Below are 19,674 nucleotides of genomic sequence, written 5' to 3'. Positions count from 1 at the left end.
ATCAACTGCCCCAAACCCACCAATATCCTTATGCCACTCAGCCTCCCCAACCCTGCAAACTTCCTAAACACACCATACTGCCGGAATATACCCACGTGCTCAAACCCATCAAACTCTCCAAACCTTTGTCCTCCCTCAAGGCCTCAATATTTCCAAATTTTTCAAGCTCCTCAAGTCCCAAATTTTCCATTAAGCTCAAATCCCCATGTCTACTTACCTCCCCCGAACCACCAATCTCATAACTTCAAGTTTATCAAGCCCTGAACCAATCCACCAAAGTTTGCAAGCCCCAAATGGCGAATTTATTCAAAAGTCTCCAGATACTCGTCCCGTCCCCCTAATTCCACATGTCCCCAATGCCAAATCTCCAAGTCCATCAAAATCCTCAAACCCACAGTCACTTTCAATTTCCTGCCTTCCTTAAGTCAACATATCCAAACTTTCCCAAAATACGAACTGACAAATTACTCAGAGCCACCAATCTCTCCAAACAAGCAACCCTCCCCAGCAAACATGCTAGTTCCCACAATTCTACCAGACTACGGATGTCAACATCCTTTCCAAACCATGCCACCTTCCTAGCACCATCAAGTACTGTTGTTCTTGAGATGTTCTCCATGGACTTTCTCTTGCTCTGGTAGCAAGATGCTACCCGTTGATGGTACCATGTCCTATAGGAGTGAATATAAACTTAACAAAAAAACTCACACAGATGTCCCCCTGTCGCACAAACACATTTCTTAATATAGTTTGTATATCATTAAACTTTACCAAGTTCCTGGATTTAAAAAAAAAAAAGCCCTCACCTGTCCGGAAACACCCTCTGTAACTTCACTCAATTCCTTTTTGTAACCTCCTTCAGTCTCTCCTTCATCTAAGAACCATATCCCTGTGTCTGTTCCTTTTTGCTTGAAATCACACCATCTCTCCCCACTAGGGGCAATAAGACTGTGGACCTAAAGAGAGTGTGAGATACAGACAACTCCGAGCTAAGACCACAACAGGAAAGGCATGTTTTCTCTCTCTCTCTTTTTTTTCTTGACTGAGGTATAGTTAGCCTACAATGTTATAGTAGTTTTGGTTACAAATGTCAAAATCCCTGTGGCTCCAAGAAGAGGACTCTGGACTTGTGGTGGGCCCAGTCCAAGGTCGAGGACTCTGTCTCCACAGAGGATACACATGCCCGAAGGGCATGGGCAGGCCAAGTGTTGGTACCAGAATTGTGGTGATTTTTTCCCAACATGCCTGTGACATTCCCCTATCTGTCTGGCCCTGGTCGCGGGTTGGGGAGGTTGATCTCCTGTTTTGAAACAAAGAATACAAGACTGCTAGTGTAGGGCAGATGGCTCAGAAGGAAGCAGAAGAGGTCCCCCTTTAAAGACTAAATCCAGACTCCTTTTCCATAACAGAGCATGGCCTGACTCAGGGTGAGCCTGCTGTGTGGCCATACCGGGGCTGGGGTGAGGTGGGGTGAACAGACACAATTACTGACTTGTGTGCGATCTCATGACTATTTGTGGAGGTGCACTGAGAGCCTGGGGAAGACCAGCCACTGAGTGTCTGCCCAGCCTTGAGGGGAAGGCCTGGTTGGGTTCATAGGCTCTTCTCCTCCAGAAAGCACCCCAGTTCTTCCTGCCTTTCTTCTTCCCTCCTTCCTTCTTTCCTTTCCTTCTTCCTTCCTTTCTTCCTTTCTTCTTTTTCTTTTTCCTTCCTTTCTTCCTTTTTTTTCTTTCTTTCTTTCTTTCTTTCTTTGCTTCTTTCGGCTTAAATGGGGGTAGAACCTCATTTGTAAAGGCTTATTATTTATCACTGCAATTTTATTCCTACTAAATATTAGTATTAGTAACATTGAGCATTCAAAATAATGGCTCTCTAAAAGTGCCCACGTCTCAATCCCTTGAACCTGTGAATATATGGCCTAACATGGTAAATGGGGCTTTGCAGTCATGATTAGGTGAAGGTATTTGAATTGAGATTTACCCTGGATTATCCAGTGGCTCAGTGTAATGATATGAGTCCTTAAAGGTGGAGAACATTTCCCAAATTGAATCCTAAATAGTTATGGAAATGGAATGAGTCAAAGAGATTCGACACGGTTGGCTTTGAAAATGAACACAGGAGGCCAAGAGCCAAGGAATGCTGTCAGCCTCTGAAATGTCACAAAGCACAGATACTCCAGAAGAGCCTCCAGTAGAGAAGGCAGCATTGCTCATATGTTGATTTGAGCCTGGTTGAGGCTCTGACATACAGAAATGTAAGATATTAAATCCGTGTTATTTGTGTGGCTAAGGTTGTGGTATTATGTTGTATACGTAGCAAGAGTAAACTAGCACATAATAATATGAAGCAATTCGTAACAACAATCATAATAGCAACAGGCACTGAGGGATTAACATGTACCCAGCACAGCCCTGTGTGTTCTGTGTGCTTTAAGTTACTTAACACTGTATTCCCGGTGATGTTGGATGACAAAGTTATTCTCCTATCGCATTAAAGAATCTGAGGGACAGAGGGGATGAATGTCCTGTCCGAGGAAAGACACCTAGGAAGGAACATAGCCTAGGTTTGGTCGTAGGGTAGTTTCACGCCTGGCTCCATTCATGTCTACATTGTTCTACCCTGGGTGATTAAACAGAAAGTTGTTGCAAGTCTCTAGATTCCATGTTTGGCCATGTTACAGTGATACTCTGCTGGTGTCAGTATACAGATAAATACTGATGTCAGAGAATGGGTGAAAAACGCAGCTGCAGGTGTTTAACAAGAGGAATAGAACCCCAAGGACACTTTCCCATCCTTAAGTCCCCCACACCCCCTCAACCGCTGTGGCTGAGGGACACAGGAGGGGCTCCGGCACCCAACCAGTCCTGGTGAAATATCAGGGCTCTTTTGCCTGCTACACTAAAGTTCATTAGTTTCTTTTCTGTTCCCCCACACGCTTTCTCCTCATAGATGATCAAAAGGGCCGAGGGACAAACGATCTCTTCAAATTAGCTAAGTCAGTGATTCTGTATTATAAGATCAATGAGTTTGGCTTTCCTACAGAGATTTCCTCTCTGGGGCTGTGCTGACCCCTGCCAGGTTTCTTGTCATATTATCTCACAGAACAGACCCCTGCATCCTGGGTCCCATGCAGGCATCAAGTCACCACAGTGCCCGTCGCTGCAGGCATTTCACCCACTGAATCACCCCCTGGTAGCTGTATTCACAGCTCTGGCAGCCCTGGGCTCCTTTGGTACCTGCATCAGGACGTCTGAGCCTCTGGGACTGACCACCTACGACCTCCAAGCAGTGTGTGCCTGTCAGTGGACATCTGGACACATTGCACTGACCCCTTTTGCTGTATGCTGTAGCATCTGTTCCTGCATGGTGATTTGGGTGGTAATAAATTACACCTGACCTGGTATGATATGATTTCTCGCAGAGAGGTCAACAAAGACCAGACAGAAGGTTGTGCAAGAAGGTGGCGAAGGATGTAACCCTAGTTTGAGTAACCTCTCCACAGTTTCTGTCGCCAGGCCCCAGTGCTGGTTTTTACTTTCTTATTGTCTGTTTCCTCTCCATGTTTCTTACTCCCTTAACCTGAACAATGCTCCTTCTCTGTTGGCTGTTGGCCCAGCCACTGTGCGCTTGACTCACCCCATTTCTCTATTCCGAAAGGAGTCGGACTCAGGGAAAGAGGGTTGGGGGTTAACTTTGCTGAGGTTCCTTCACTCCCCATATTGTTATGGCTCTTATATGACTTCGGTTCACATCGTAATGTAATGGTGCTGTGCACCCCATCCTTCCTGATGGCTTGCTGTGCCCCCTACACCTGGAAGAGACCAGCACTTGCACCTCCTGGTGTCAAGGCTGAACGCATCTTCCAGTTCTCCCACATCATGCCATCTCATGCACATCCGAAGGTCTAAGACCATGACATTCCCAAGGAGTGCTTAGTCCTTCCTGCAGCTCATGAGTCACTGAAGCATTTCAAGTACCTTCATGACTTTCTCTTGGTCTGGGTGTTGCAGTGAATGAGAGGTGGTTTGTTGCAATAAGTAGATGTGTACACAATTCTTTCTCTGGATGATGCATCAATAAACTCAAGGAAGTTCAAATATCAATAAATTACAAGAAATGTCAAAATCTCATCATGTTGACAGATTCTATCTATACCTTCATTCAATTGCTCTTCCCACCTCATTATTTTTTATTTATATAATTTAAATTCATAGTGCTTTAAAATAAAGATTTTCTAGCAAAGCAGGGTTAGACAATTCATACTTTGGAGGGTTTTCTTTTTTAATGAGTCAGAATTTCATTTGTAAAGCAATGTTAATTACTGCTGCAATTTTATTCCTAATACAGCGTGATGAAAGTAAGAAGAACGATAACCCCTAACAACTTCTACTTTTTCTCGTGAATCCAGTCAGTGTCATCTTATGTGGCAGAAGGGACTTTGCACATGTGATTAAGTTTGAGGATCTATGGAAGGAAGAGGTTTTCTGGACTACACAGATTGGTCCAATCTTAAAATACGAGTCCTAAAAATAGAACCTATCCTGGCTGTACTCAAAATGAGATTTAACAATGAAAGAAGGACATCAGAGAGATGCTATGTTCCTTGCTTTGACGATGAAGAAGTCCAAAAGCCAAGAAATGACAGTGTCCTATAGAATCCTCAAAAAACAAGGAAACAGATTCTTCCCTAGGATCTCCAGAGGGAAAGCAACCCCGTTAATACCTTGGTGTTAGCCTGCTTAGACCTGTTTTGGACTTCTGACCTACAAAACTATAAGATAATACATTCGTGTTGTTTTATTTTATTTTTTATTTTAGGTAAAGAGAGCAGGGGAGAGGGGCAGAGGGAGAGAGAGAGAATCGTAAGTAGGTTCCGTGCTCAGTGCAGAGCTTGACGCGGGGCTCAATCCCACAACCCTGGGATCATGACCTGAGCCAAAATCAAGAGTCGGACACTCAACCTACTAAGCCACCCAGACGCCCCCATTTGTGTTGTGCTAAACTGCAAAGGCTGTGGTGCCTTGTCACAGCGGTAAGAGGAGCTAATACATAATTATTTTGAAGATTTACAAAAACAAAACCAGCAACATATATTGAGTCATTAATGTGTGCCACATACTTCTTCTCCATGTGCTTTCCATGTTTTAATTTTAACTCTATATTTTCAGGATCAGAGATAAGGGTCCTGTTCCAAGACGTCATAACCTGGAAGAAACATGTCTTGGATTTGATTAAGGTAGTTTGAGGCTAGTTTTATTCATTTCAACATTGTTTTCCACAGAGTGATTAAAGGAAAATTTTTGAGGGATCTTGAATATACTTCCATGTTCTGTCAATATTATATTGATACTTGGGTAGTGGTGATGTCAGCAGGGGCACGTAAAGCAGATGAGGACACAAGAACTGAAAATGGCCATCATGCACATCAAATGCTCATAGAGGATTCAGTTATCTTCATTTTGCATCTAATTTTCCTATAAATCAGGCTAAGAATATAAATAAAATTAAACAGGAAAAATTTTAGGAAAAACATGATCTCTGCTCTTTTTTTTAAGTTTATTTATTTATTTTGGGAGAGACAGAGACATCGTGAGTGGGAGAAGGGCAGAAAGAGAGAGAGAGAGGGAGAGAGAATCCCAAGCAGGCTCCATGCTGCCAGTGCAGAGGTCAACATGGGGTTCAAATTCACGAAATCGTGAGATCATGACCTGAGCTGATAATAAGAGTCTGTCACTTAACAGACACTAAGTGTGCCTAAGTGGACACAGACTGAGGGGTGGGGCCAGGCCAAATGTGTGTCAGGTATATGGTAGTTTTTCCCTGACATGCCTGTGACTTTCTTTCGCAGGAGAGAAGTGAGGAGACTGATCTCCTGTGTAGTGATGAGACGTGGAGGCTGCTGGTGCAGGTAGATGGCTCAGAAGAAGGCAGAGTCCCCCTCGAATAGACCATTTTAAGGCTAAATTTAGATTTCTCACCCACAAGAGGGCATGGTCTGATCAAGGGTGAGGCTACCATGTGCCATCCTGGGGTTGGGGAGAGGTGGGGTGAAGAGACACAATCACTGACCCAAGTGCGATCTCATGACTATTCCTGGATGTGCACTGGGTAGGGCACAGGCTGGAGCAGACCATCCACTGAGCATCTGCCCAGCCCTGACAGGAGGGCTGGGTTGGGACATTGGCTTTGCCCTGCGTGTGACCTCCACAGATCACCTACCAGGGCATGGGCCTGTGTGACACCTGTGTGACAGAGATGTCATTGTTAGGACAGCACCTTGTTTCCTCACCAAAGTGGTGATGCCATCCTTCACTGTTTATTTGCGTCATGCTATCTTTACAGCAATAGTTGGCACCACGATAATCTTGTGCTCTACCATCACCAGTTGAAATAAGCATAAATGTGATGCTTTCATTGACATTGTAATTACCTTACCTATATAATTGCTATTAGTTCTTTTTTTTATTGCTATTAGTTCTGCAAACATGAAGATGCTCCTATAAACAGGTTTAGATAAGCCATACTCTACATGTTTTTGAGAGATGTGAATGAAATGTAACCTTTTTTATAATGTAATGCCAACAACTTCTGCCATTTTGTTCTTCACATATAAGAATCATAGTAATTAGCATAAGTACATGAACAAAAATAACACTAGAGCCACATGCATTATGTGCTGGGCACTGCTCCATGCCCTCTATATGTTTTAATAATTTAATAATTATGTAATTGCTCATAACCATCTTGGAAGTCAAAATTATTCCTATTTTAAATAGAAAGCTGCAAGGGACGGAAGTGATAAATGTTCTGCCCTGTGGATTCACAATCAGGACGAACATTTCCTGGATTCGATCCTAGGGTAGTCTGAGGTCTAGCTCCTTTCTCTTTGAAAGTGTTCCTCATAGAAACTTGTTACAAGCCTCTAGTGTCTGAGTTTCATCCTTACTGTACTGATGTCATGGCGGTGGTGGTGTTGGCAAGGTCAGCTGACGATACGCACTTCCACGAACACACACAGGTCAGTGAGTCTGTGTGGGGGCACCAATGAGGCTGGATTCCCCAGCAGAGCCATCCTCGTGTGGGATAGTTGACTCATGCCAATTGCTCTGTCCTTCACAAATCCCTATGGTTGCTTCCCATCCATGTGTCTGGTAACACAGAATCCCTCACGTCAGGCGTCCTGCCTTCTGAGCTGCCCCCAGAACACTGGGCTTGTGGATTCATTACCCTTGGGTGTTCTGAGCCTCTGGGATGGATCCCTGTGAACCATGGCGTGTCCTTTCATGGAGGTATCTGGACACACTGTGTAGGCTCTAATGTTGTATCATGCTTTCCTTCAAAGTTGCCTGTGTAACAGAGAACTGAACTTTAATATTCGTCATATGGGGTTCTGGGGGGGGGAGGTCCTTTTTTGAGCAAAACCAAAGCTTCCTAAAGGTAGGATTAAACTATCTCATGAGCAGTCCCCAGGGCTGCACCTGCAGCGAATGTCACTGTTGCGAGCTCCTTCACCTTGTTTCCTGGCCTCTCACTCTGCTTTCTGATCCTATCACTATTCTCTGTACCTCTGTCCTCCACTCCTTCTCTCCTTGTTCCGTTCTACCTCACTACCCCATCTCTCTCCTCTGTGGCTTCACCACAGCCCCATTTCTTTTTCTCACATGCCCCCATTCACTTCTCTTGTCTAATCGGGGTGGACTCCAGTAACGGAGAGCAGAGGGGACCTGATACTGCTGGACATTGAACTCTGTAGACAGATTGTAAAACTAATGTGAGTTGCTGCTTTCCTGAATTCCTGTCCTGTCCCATGGGGCATATTTGCCTGAAAACATTGAGTTCATTCACTTGACCTTGACCAGCTCCGGCCTGCCTTTCCTACTTGGTCACTGTGACTAGAATCACATAAACAAGAGCCTCCTGCATTTCACTCACCTCACCCAACTGATGAGCCGTCTTACTCCGTAGGCTCAACAAACCGCCCAGGCCATCCAGGCTCCCCGACGCCATAAGATTCCCAGGCACACCAGTCACGCCGAACGTTCCATTCTTTCTTCCCGTCAGTTCCCTCCAAACCCTCAAAACTCACCAAGTGCATGATTTTGGATCAGTGCTTGGGCACTTGTTTTTTTCTGCTTCTTGACTTGTGTCTTAGTGAAACAGGTGTGTAGATTTTGTTACAACTCACAAAGCTGTACGCACACAGTGTTCACGCATTTTGTCGTTAAGTTTATGCATTAACATAATATAATAAGTAAAAAGTTGACAAACCTCCTCTGTGTTTCTTCCTTCCATTTGATTTCACCACTTTGTGTTCTCTTTCATCTGCAAGTCGCACTCTTGACCCTGGTTTTTCTCCATGTCGAGTACAGCCTGTGTCTTTACGCCACCGAAAGTATAAAACCTGGAGGTAGACAAGTGCCAGGTCCAGAGTGCTCTAGGTTAAGAAAAGTTCTTATATCTCGTGAATCTCCCTTAAAGTCTGTGGAAGGCATGAGTCATCTGGGGTAGAGAGACAGGGAGAACACAGCCTGTCTGGAGGGTTGAGTGATAGGTCTGGCCCCTGATCCCCACAAGGTCTTGGTCAAACACAGGAGATGGACTGGAAATGTGAGTTTAGTTTAAGGAGTAGGTCCATGCTTCATGGATGCCCCTGGCAGCTTGACCCTTTTTCTCTGATGAGCTTGTAAGCCTGGCTCCCGGTCCAAGGCAGGAACAGGGCTATGGTTCACAGGGTAGTGGACAGGCTTGTGGAAAGGGCATGATGCACAGGGAAAGCTTCCTATGTTGTCCGTGACATCCCCCTGTCTAGAATTTGATTTTCCCCCGAAGATTAATGGCCCAGTATCCCTCTTCCTGGTCTCCTGTTTTCAGGGGGCTTTTGGGGAACTACACTTCTTGAGGCAGGAAGCACCTATTATGGGTGCTCAGGAGTTATGGCAGATTAGATGAACTGGTCCAGGCCCAGACAATCAAACTTACCTCCTCCAAAATCCCCTGGGGACTTTGAGAGGACAAAGGGTGCACCTAATCAAATAGATTTGTTTCTGATATGCATGATCTCCTGCTGTGTGCAGAGGAGGTCATGGGGAATGGTTACAGCCTGGGGTCACAATCCAAGTGAAGGACCCTGGAGGGCAACAGGGGCATTGGTGCCTGGCCTTCCTATGTCCTCTGGCCAAATGCCTGTTCATCTCTGGGTCTTCCCAGGACTGAGGAAAAGCTGAAGATTTGGCTACAGATTAATGTGTATCCAGCATTTATGAAGGTATGCTGATTGCTTTCTGACCTGTAATTGCCCACTCATTAAGTCTTTGACTCGATAGGGACATTTCCTTGCTTGACGTGTGCTCTCCTGTGACTCTTGCACACAGGATCTCCAATGCTCAAGGACACATAAGACTTTTTGGAGGGTCGACAAACTGTAGTGCAGACCAGATGAACTGGTTGAGGTCTTGAAGCCATGGGTAGGAGGAAGCCAGATTCTCTGTTCATTCCCTGAGGAGGCATGGACTGGCTTTGGTAATGTCTTGGGCATGGCCAATCTTGTAGTTTGGGATGAGAGCCATACGCATTGACCACTGACTCGTGTGTGACCTTCCAGTGAGGGCCTGACAGGTCTTGAACATTCTTAGGATGGGGGTGAGGCCATTAATGTTGCATACAATTGGCTCAGTCTGGGACCTGGGAGTTATGCTGCGTCTCTATAATGATTCTTCTAGGGTTGTATTTACTTTTCTGAGAACCAGGAAAGGTTCTTTACTTTTTAAGATTCATACAACTAAGTTGGGCACACCCAGATAATCCAGAACACTCTCCCCAACTCAGTGTCCTTACATTTAACCAAATCAGCAAAATTCCTTTTGCTATGTAAGGTACCACACTCACAAGTTCTTCACAAGTACATCTTTGGGGGAGCCATTATTCTGCCTACCTTCTATGAATTGAATCATGCCCTCCATAATGCATATGTTGAAGCCCTAACCCCTAATGTGATGCTATTTGGATATAGGGCCATTGGGCCATTAGAAGGTTGTGAGAGGGGGTCCTCATGATGGGATTAATGGCCTTATGAGAAGAGACCTGAGAAGTTACTTTCTTTTTCTTTCTACCACCTGAGGATATGGCAAGAAGGCAGTGGTCTGCACACCAGGAAGTGGATTCTCACCAGATACCAAGGCTGTGGCCACTTTGATTTTGGACTTCCCAGCCTGCAGAACTGTGAGAAATAAACTGGGTCTGTTGTTTAAGTGCCCCAGTCTATGATATTTTATTATAGCAGCTTGAATTGACCCAAACACTCCCATACTCCTCAATCCCATGCCACACTCCTATCTTTTTACAGGTGATCAAGGCTACTGAAGGGGTATTTGAGTTCATTTATCTGACTTCTAAGGACAACAGTGTTTACATTCAGAAGTGGACACCTCAGAAGAAATTCTTCATCTAGGGTGAGTTGATCACTCTTCAGACTCCTACCCCTAACCGTTGGCATGTGTTCCTCCAAAGCGGACCATTCATCTTCCCAGGCTAAGAGGTCACCCTCTCTGCACATTATTCTTCATGAGGCACCCAGGACACTGCACTCCCAGGACTGGTCAACCATGCCCCATTCTATACCTGCCCCAGGGTCCCCTGAGCCTCTGGAATAGACTATTTGTGGACCACAGTGTGTTCTTTTCTGTGGATACCTGTATGCACTTAGGTCACCCTCAGGCTCTGACTTCTTTTCCCATGAGTGCTTCTGAATCATAAGAAATTAAAACTGAAGACAGGCCACAGGAATTACTAGGGAGAAGATTTTTAGTTGGAAGCAGTAACAAGGCAAACCACAGATCTACAAAAGAGGAGGCAGCTATGTTATTTATTTATTTATTTATTTATTTATTTATTTATAAGTTTATTTTTACTTATTTTGAGAGAGAGAGATGGAGAGCAAGTGGGGGAGGGGCAGAGAGAGAAGGAGACAGAATCCCAAGCAAGCTCCGTGCTATCAGCACAGAGGGCTCGAACTCACAAACCATCAGATCATGACCTGAGCTGAAATCAGGAGTCGGATGCTTAACTGACTGAGCCACCGGATGCCCCGCAACTATGCTATTTTAGACTATATTGGGAACATTTTGACTATTATTTGACATGGTTCCTTTTCAAATCTTCCCTTTTAGTAAGTGGCCCACCCATTTGGTTTGGGAACACACACTCTGGCCTACTGCCATGGGCTGTAGTTCAGCTATGAACTTAGCTTTCAAAGCCTTTGCAATGTGATTCTGACTTCTCTCACTTGTGTGCTGCCCAGAGGCCAATTGTGAAACCTGTTTGGTATTCTATACAGTAGTCGATTTCTCAGACATTTTGCTGTGTTGGCTCTGGTCATTTTCATACATGCATCTCTTAGGAGTTTGCCAGGACATCATATACAAATTTAGTGAATCCCTTTCTCTGGCTCCATCGTTTCCATAAACAATGCTTATACGCTCTAGCTGGAATAGGGTAAAGTGCCATCTTGTTATTGAGGGGAAGTAACAAGGGTGTAGGGATGGAACGCCAAGCTCTAGGAAACAAGATGACAACAGTCACACACACACTGAGGGGGAAACAGACTTTTTGTCCAGGCAAGTCACTAAGCAAACAAATAAAAATCCAGCCACCACAACCACTCACAAGGTGGGAACAGAATCCAAAGTTGGTACAATGTACTATCTAAATTGCCGATTTTTCAGTAATACATGCAATGAAATAGGAAAGTATGCCTTTTACACAGGAAAAAAAAATCTGTCAGCAGGCATACTGAGGGGGCTCAGATGTTGGACTGAGCAGAAAAGGACTTCAAAACAGGTATTAAGCACATATTTATGTGCTTAAAATGAAAAGAAAGCATATGTAAAGATAATTACATGACTCATAAAATAGATAATATGAATACATGAGTTGAGGTTATGAATACAAACCAATGAGAATATCAGGAGTTTTAAAAGTATAATAACTCATATGGATAAGAGTTTCCATGACAGGTTTCAGCTAGAAGTAGGAGGAATCTATAAAACTGAAGACAGGGGCGCCTGGGTGGCTCGGTCGGTTCAGCATCTGACTTCGGCTCAGGTCATGATCTCACGGTCCGTGAGTTCGAGCCCCGCGTCAGGCTCTGTGCTGACAGCTCAGAGCCTGGAGCCTGTTTCAGATTCTGTGTCTCCCTCTCTCTCTGACCCTCCCCTGTTCATGCTCTGTCTCTCTCTGTCTCAAAAATAAATAAACGTTAAAAAAAATTTAAAACTGAAGACAGATCAATTAAGAGTATCCAGTTGATGGACAGAAAGATAAAAGAATGAAGTACAATGAACAAATCTTAAGATACCCTTGGGGAGCCATTAAATATATTGCATTAAACATACAACCTTAGTTCTAGAAAGAGAACAAAGAAAGAGGCAGAAAAATTTAATGGCTGAAAGCTCTTCAAATTTGAGGAAACGTATTCATGTGTGCACTTAAGAAGGTCAACAAATCCATAACAGCTTAAACACAAACATATCTGCCCCTGGAATCTGTGGACTAGATGCACCTAGTCTAGGCCACTGTTCTACAGCGTCTCCCCTTTGGCAGTCTCAGTTGAGACGCACCACAAAGTTTCAGCAGGGCCTTCAAGCTCCTGGGAGGATATACAGTCAACTGTAGTTCATTTTCATCTTTTGGGGCATAACCATGAGTAAAATACAGGCTAATGATGGGTCACGGGGCAACTGGAATAATTCTTCTTAGTTTCCTTTACACTGGTCGCTAACTCCACCTGCCCGTGGGCTCCTTTGTTTTATTTTGTTTATTCTTTTAGAGACTTTTGATTCTATTTGTTTATTAATTTTTTTTTTATTTTAGAGAGATAGAGAGGAGAGGGAGAGAATCTGAAGCAGGCTTCATGCTTAGCATGGAGCCCGATGTGGGGCTGGATCCCAAGACCCTGGGATCATGACCTGAGTGGAAATCAAGAGTCAGATGCTCAACCGAGTGAGCCACCCAGGCGCCCCTACAATTTTGTTTTTTAAAGTATGACATTTTAAATAAACTTTTAGGGGTACCTGGATGGTTCAGTTGGTGGAGAATATGCTTCTTGATCTTGGGGTTGTAAGTTTGAGCTCTGCGTTGGGTGTGGAGATTACTTAAAAATAAAATCTTTTGAAAAAATAAATAAATGAACTTTTAACTTGGAATAATTTTAGACTTACAGAAAAGCTGGAAGTTAAGTATGGAGGGTTCCTGTATACCTTTCATTCAGTTTCTTCAGGGTTAACATCTTACATAACCTTGGTGCACCTGTCAAAGCAATGAAATTAACATTGGTACAATACTATGAGCTAACCTAACTTTATTCCCATGTACACAGTCTTGCCACCCATAGCCTTTTTCACTTCCCTGATCAGATCCAGGAGTCTCTATTTGCCTTCTTTAGCTTTTTACAATACGTGACAGTTTTCACTGTTTCCTAGTTTTTCATGATCTTGATAATTTTGAAGAATACAAGTCAGGTATTTTGTAAAATGTCTCTCACTGTTGGTTTGTATGATGTTTTCTCTTGGTTAGATTTGGATTATAGGTTTTTTAGATGAATATATCACAGAAATGGATTGCCCTCTCATTGTATCATATCAAGTGATATCACTACGAGTTATCCCTGGTTATATTCACCTTGATCCCCTGGTTAAGAAGGTGTCTTCCAGGTTTCTCCACTCTGAAGTCACCACTTTAACCTTTTCGTATGTTATTTGGAAGTGAGTGAGTCACTAAACCCAGCCTGCACCCAAAGAGGAGGGAAGTGAAGTTTTGCAGGGGTTTCCACAATTTGCCCCTTCTTTTCACTGATTTCTTTCTGGTAAAAGATACTTATTTTATTCTTTTGGGGTGTAAGCCTATACGACCAACATATATTTTGGGCAAATTGCCCCCGCTTTAGCCATTGTGATGTCCTTCAGATCCAGTGTACAACATGATGAACTATAGTTAATAATACTGTATTGCATACTTGAAATTTGCAGAAAGAGTAGATATTAGGTGTTCTCACCACACACACTCACACACACATGCACACAAAGTCACTAAGTGACAGATTTGTTAATTTAGCTTGACTCTGGTCATCATTTCACAATGTATACCATATATCAAATTATTACATTATATAACTTAAATATACATAGTGTTAAAAATCAATTGTACCTTAATGAAGCTAGAAAAAAAAAATCTGATTTATGGCATGAGATGATGCCCCAGAGCCACTGTGCATCTTCATTTCTTCAGCTCTGGAATCAACTGTTTCTCTAAGGTCCTGCACTCTTATCACATCTTACCAAATTCTTTCCTAACACAAAGCCTTGTGAGTGCTTCCCATGAAGTCAATAACTAAGAGAAAGTCATAATATATCCTAGCCAGGGACATATTGAGCCTGCTAGCAAAACAGGGGCAATATTTCAATAGAATAGTGGAATCTAGCTGTCATGTACTCACAAGAGCCTGAAGGTGGACATGGGACAAGAATCTGTGATTGGTGGCCAAATGGTATTGAAGATTAAATTTGGAGACAGGACTTAACATCACCATGTTGTACACTGGATCCTGTGAACTTATTCATCTCATTTAAAGTTTGTACCCTTCAACCAACCTCCTTTCTTTTCCACCCCTCACCCCCACCGGTAACCATGCCCTAGAAGGATGTACAGTTTTTAAATAAGTAAATAAAAGTTACAGATATACCAAAAGGACACAGGAGTCAATCTGAAGGACATCACAATGGCTAAAGCTGGGGCAGTTTGCCCAAATGGCAGGAACTGCATTAGATGGTGGGAACATGTTTCTAGGATGGTTTCTAGAAGTGGGGAATGATGAAAGCCCTTGGTGGAGAACAGCCAGAATTGCTATGGCAGACAGCAGAAGTAGGCACATTCGAGGGGGTAAACTGTGTAAGACCAGGTAGTTTTCTGGCACCTGAGGGGTGGTAGTCCCAAGCCTGGTAGTGTTTTGAGCCACTCTTATTACTTTTCGGACCTACTCCCTTGTGCTGACTTCCAAGTTAGATGAAACAGAGATGAACAACCTCCATCAGTCCTTCAGATAAACCACCAGACAGGTTTGAGCGCGCGCACACACACACACACACACTAATTTGCCGCTAAGGTCTATTCTGTTCCTTCCTGATTCAGGGAGCAGGGTGCCTCTCTGGAAATGCAGGTTGCTATTGCTTTAAAACCACCTTATAGCTGGGAATGGGGGGAATAAAGGTAAATAAAATCACCACAGAACTTTTCTATTGTGTTGAAGTCATATTGTTTTCTTGATTCAGCATTTGCTTGGCTGCTGTCAGTTGTTGATTGTTTCGCAGAGTTCTGATAAAGTTGGTTCTGACATTTTCTGCTTGTTTTTTGATGTGTCTCGGGGGGAGATGAGAACTTGCAGCTGCCTACTCTGCCATTCTGATGACATTACTCTTCTGGATATTGGTTTTTAAATACCATACTCTGATTTTAAAAATATGGGCTTTGCAAACGGGTACAGAAGTCAACCTGAAATTGCTCCCCATAGGCAAAGCTAGGACAATTTGAGCAAATACATAAATAATATGAGGACTGGATTATAACCCCCAAAACAAAATAAATCTCCATGAGTCCATAATAATGTCAAATAAGTAACTAACTAAATAGATGGGGGTGGGGAAGGGGAGCAGATCTCCCTTACAGAGCAATTTGAATTAATTCCAATTACTCTCCCTGCCCTGGAATGTGGGCTGGACTTAGTGACTCACTTCCAAATGAAAAGGTATGGAAGGGGAACATAAAAAGTGGCTTTATAGTGGAGAGACCTGGTAAGTCGCCGCTTTAACCAAGTGATAAAGGTTAACATCACCAGTATCATGTGTATATAATGTACCCCTGATATGATTAGATGAGAAGGGCAATTCTTCTTTGTGGTAATTTTCTCCACAAAAACCATAATTTCAGTCTAATAATAAGAATACAGGAGACCAACAAAAATTGGGGGACATTGTACAAAATAGGTGAGTAACACTCTTTTAAGTTTTCTAAGTTAACGGAAAACAAAGAAGGATCAAGAAACCGTCACAGATCAGAGACTGAGGAGATACAGTGACTGAGGGCTGTGATATCCTGGATTAGATTCTTGTATGGAAAAACCACATTTGTGGAGAAACTGATGGAATCCGAATAGAGTCTGCCATTGAGTTAACAGTATTGTGTCCATGTTGATTTTTTAGTTCTGACCGGCGTCCCCTGGTGATGTGAGATGTTCTCATTAGGGCAAGAACTAGGTGAAGGGTATGAAAAAAAATTCTACGTACCACTTTAGAACCTTTCATGCAAATCTAAATTTATTCTATGATAAAAAATCGAACAGAACAAAAAATAGAGGATACACTTTTGTGGAAGGACTCTGAACAAGTTTGGAGATGACAAATTATGCTAAAAGGAGAAATTCAATCAATTCTCCAAAACACTAATTTTTCAGACCTCACTTATTCTGTAAATTCTCTACAATTCTACCCTGGGTCTGCATCTTGCAGTGTTTTCATCTTACAGTGTTTATGGTATTTGGTTTTATTTTGGGAAACATGTCTTATTTTAAAGTAGTCAGATTGATTAATAATGGCCTTCACATTTTGTGCCTTCTGTATCTTGGAGTCCTAAAGATAGTCTCCTTTGTGTCATCATAAAAGTTTAAAACTTTTGTGTTACGGGAACTAGAATATTCTCCCTTTCCTCACCTAACGATTCTTGGTTGAGCAAATTACGTAGGGAAGTTTCAGGATATGTCAGCTGGACTTTGACCCCAGGCTTCTCTGGATCTATTTCTTTTTTGTACACTTTGTTTTACTTTGGATGGAGTGAGGTGTCTGATGTTAGAGAATCCCAGACACAATGGATCTTTCCTTTCATTCAAGTTAATTTTGTGTCTTTTTTTTTTTAATTTTTTTAATGTTTATTTATTTTTGAGACAGAGAGAGACAGAGCATGAATGGGGGAGGGGCAGAGAGAGAGGGAGACACAGAACCGGAAGCAGGCTCCAGGCTCTGAGCCATCAGCCCAGAGCCTGACGCGGGGCTTGAACTCACGAACAGTGAGATCGTGACCTGAGCTGAAGTCGGACGCTCAACCGACTGAGCCACCCAGGCGCCCCAATTTTGTGTCTTTTGAGAATGTTTACAGTTCATACATACTTTAGAACTTCTAATTTGTTGATAGTTTTTAACCGTTTTGAAAATTACATGCACATTTTATTGCTAAACCACACTGAAGGTAAATCACAGAAATCAGTATGTTTCACCCCCGAATACATGCATCTCCTAAGAACTAGGATATTTTACACAGCCAAGAAACTCACATGGGTTAGATAAACTTACCTAATATATATTAAATTTTGAAACATTTTTTAATCATTCAACTAACATAAGGTTCCACATTCTTGGGCCTCTAGAGCCCACATCATAGACACCTCTGTCTAAACATCATTTATCCTACAGACTGTGTACCATAGACAAAATAGATTCCACATCTCAGATATTTCAATATCCTATTCTAGACATTATTTCTAGAGACTCCATTGCTAAGTCCAGAAAAAAAAATCCGTTTCTGGTACCATTACAATCACTCAGCTCTCAGCCACATTCACTTACCCCACGGACATTTGCTACTGAACCCACAGACACTAATCACTGACCCCATACATGTCCATCAGTGTCTCCATATACCACCATAATGAATCTCCAAAGTCCCATCACCTATTTCACAAACTAAATTCTACAACCCACTGTTCCAGTGAGATTTGTGGGCAAGTCCCCAGGTGGGGCAAGAAAGAAGAGAGGCACCAAAGACCCCATCTTTGCTCACATAAAGATTGTTGTCCTTCTCAAAAATGACCAGCAGATGGCAGAAAAATCCATGTTTTGGATATGTAGACTCCTGCTCCAAACATTATGGAGCTTTGAGATAGGGGTTTTTTGTGTGTTTGTTTTCTGTTTTTGTTTGTTTTTGTTTTTGTATTTGTGTTTGAGACCAGCTAATCTGCCTGGTGAATAATGAGAATTAAAGATCATTGTGATATCAGAAAATTCTCCATCAAAACATTTTCTTCTCAGCCCATTGCAGCCCACCAGTGTCACTGATAACACTCCAGTGTCACCGATCCCAATCTGTACCTATCTGAAGATTCTTGTGGTTCATGTCACCCTTCTCTTCATTAAAACCCATTAGGAGGAAATAACTACTTTGGGAACTATTTATGAAAGTCTTGAATGTAGTGTTTCATGTTTCCTACTAGAGTTTTCGGCATTGCCATAGAGATTATTTGTTAATCCAAAGTGATGAATCTGTAATGGCCAGAGTGGTGTATATAACATATTTGGATGAAACTAAGAGTTCATCTGCCTCTTAAATTAGGTTGGTGGAGGCGGCCCTATACTTTTTGTAATAATAGTAAGAGCCGATGTTTGTTCAGCACTTACTATGTGCTAGGCACTGTACCAACCACTTTACATAGTAGGCAGATTGAATCTTCACATTAACCCCACAAAGCGATGACTATTAAACATTTTTTACAAAGTATACAGATGCCCAGAGAATTCAAGTAATGTGTTTCAAGGCCCTACAGTTAGAAAAATGCTCAGGACCGCATCTTTGCATCTATTCACACCATATGCAATGAATACTATGGTGGTAGCATTGTTGGGGCTTTACGGATTCAAAAGAAGTTCTTGTTCTCTTGCCCCTGCAACACATGTGTTGGAATCTTCTCATTACAGGATCTGGGAAACAGTTTTAGTTGTGTTACCCTGGGTAAGTATGACCATTAATGAGCTCTTCAGGGGGCACTGTGACAATCTCTAGGCTGATGTGAGCAGAATATTTTAAACCAGGACTGTCCCACTGGCTCCAGGTTACACGACTCCCTTTAGGGCAGTGGAATGTTTAAATTACACATCCCAGCTGTTGGCAGGGATCAGTTCAAGTCTGTCTTCTTTTCCTTCAGGCAAAACATCACTCCATTCTTCAACTTGCTGTGTTTCTCTGGTGGTATATAGCTTGACGCTCAAGAGCTTTGAGCAGCAGCTCTGCATCAGCACCCCAGGGCTGTTGTGAGACATGTGGTGTGCAGTGTCACAGTCCTGTGCCTAGAAAGCAGTTTCCCTACTCATTGTCCCATCTCCTACAACTCGCTACAGTAGTTGGGATTCTGGGTTGAAAGTAAGAGAAACCAACTCTAAGGCACTCATTTAAAAGGGAGTTAAGAGGGGCGCCTGGGTGGCTCAGTCGGTTAAGCATCCGACTTCAGCTCAGGTCATGATCTCGCGCTCTGTGAGTTCGAGCCCCACGTCGGGCTCTGTGCTGACAGCTCAGAGCCTGGAGCCTGTTTCAGATTCTGTGTCTCCCTCTCTCTGACCCTCCCCCGTTCATGCTCTGTCTCTCTCTGTCTCAAAAATAAATAAACATTAAAAAAATAAATAAAAGGGAGTTAAGAAAGGGTTGCTCATCTTTCTCTATCAGGAACTTCTCCCTCACCCACATGGCTCTTTTGGTCATGACCATCTTTCTCTGGACACAGAGTAGAAGGCTTGGGTCAACCCAGTCCAATCAGAGTACCCCAGCTCAGACCACACTTATTGGGGAATGAAGGGTACATGGCCCAGT

The 19,674-nt window shown here is 43.0% G+C and overlaps 1 long non-coding RNA gene across 1 annotated transcript in view; it reads right to left on the bottom strand.

Annotated features, from left to right (window-relative positions):
• Positions 1 to 5,003: 5,003 nt before the first annotated feature.
• LOC125916602 (uncharacterized) overlaps positions 5,004 to 19,674 on the bottom strand; it is a 45,163-nt gene continuing 30,492 nt past the window's right edge. Inside the window, exons 4-6 of the long non-coding RNA XR_007455976.1 lie at positions 13,215 to 13,302; positions 8,269 to 8,401; positions 5,004 to 5,486 (exon numbers count right to left, since the gene is read on the bottom strand). This is a non-coding gene — a long non-coding RNA (uncharacterized LOC125916602). The remainder of the gene's footprint in view (positions 5,487 to 8,268; positions 8,402 to 13,214; positions 13,303 to 19,674) is intronic.

The sequence above is a fragment of the Panthera uncia genome (assembly GCF_023721935.1).
Source record: "Panthera uncia isolate 11264 chromosome E2 unlocalized genomic scaffold, Puncia_PCG_1.0 HiC_scaffold_20, whole genome shotgun sequence".
NCBI lineage: Eukaryota > Metazoa > Chordata > Mammalia > Carnivora > Felidae > Panthera > Panthera uncia.
The sequence above is the reverse complement of the archived record's forward strand: the minus strand, read 5'-3'. Positions and strand labels throughout refer to the sequence as shown.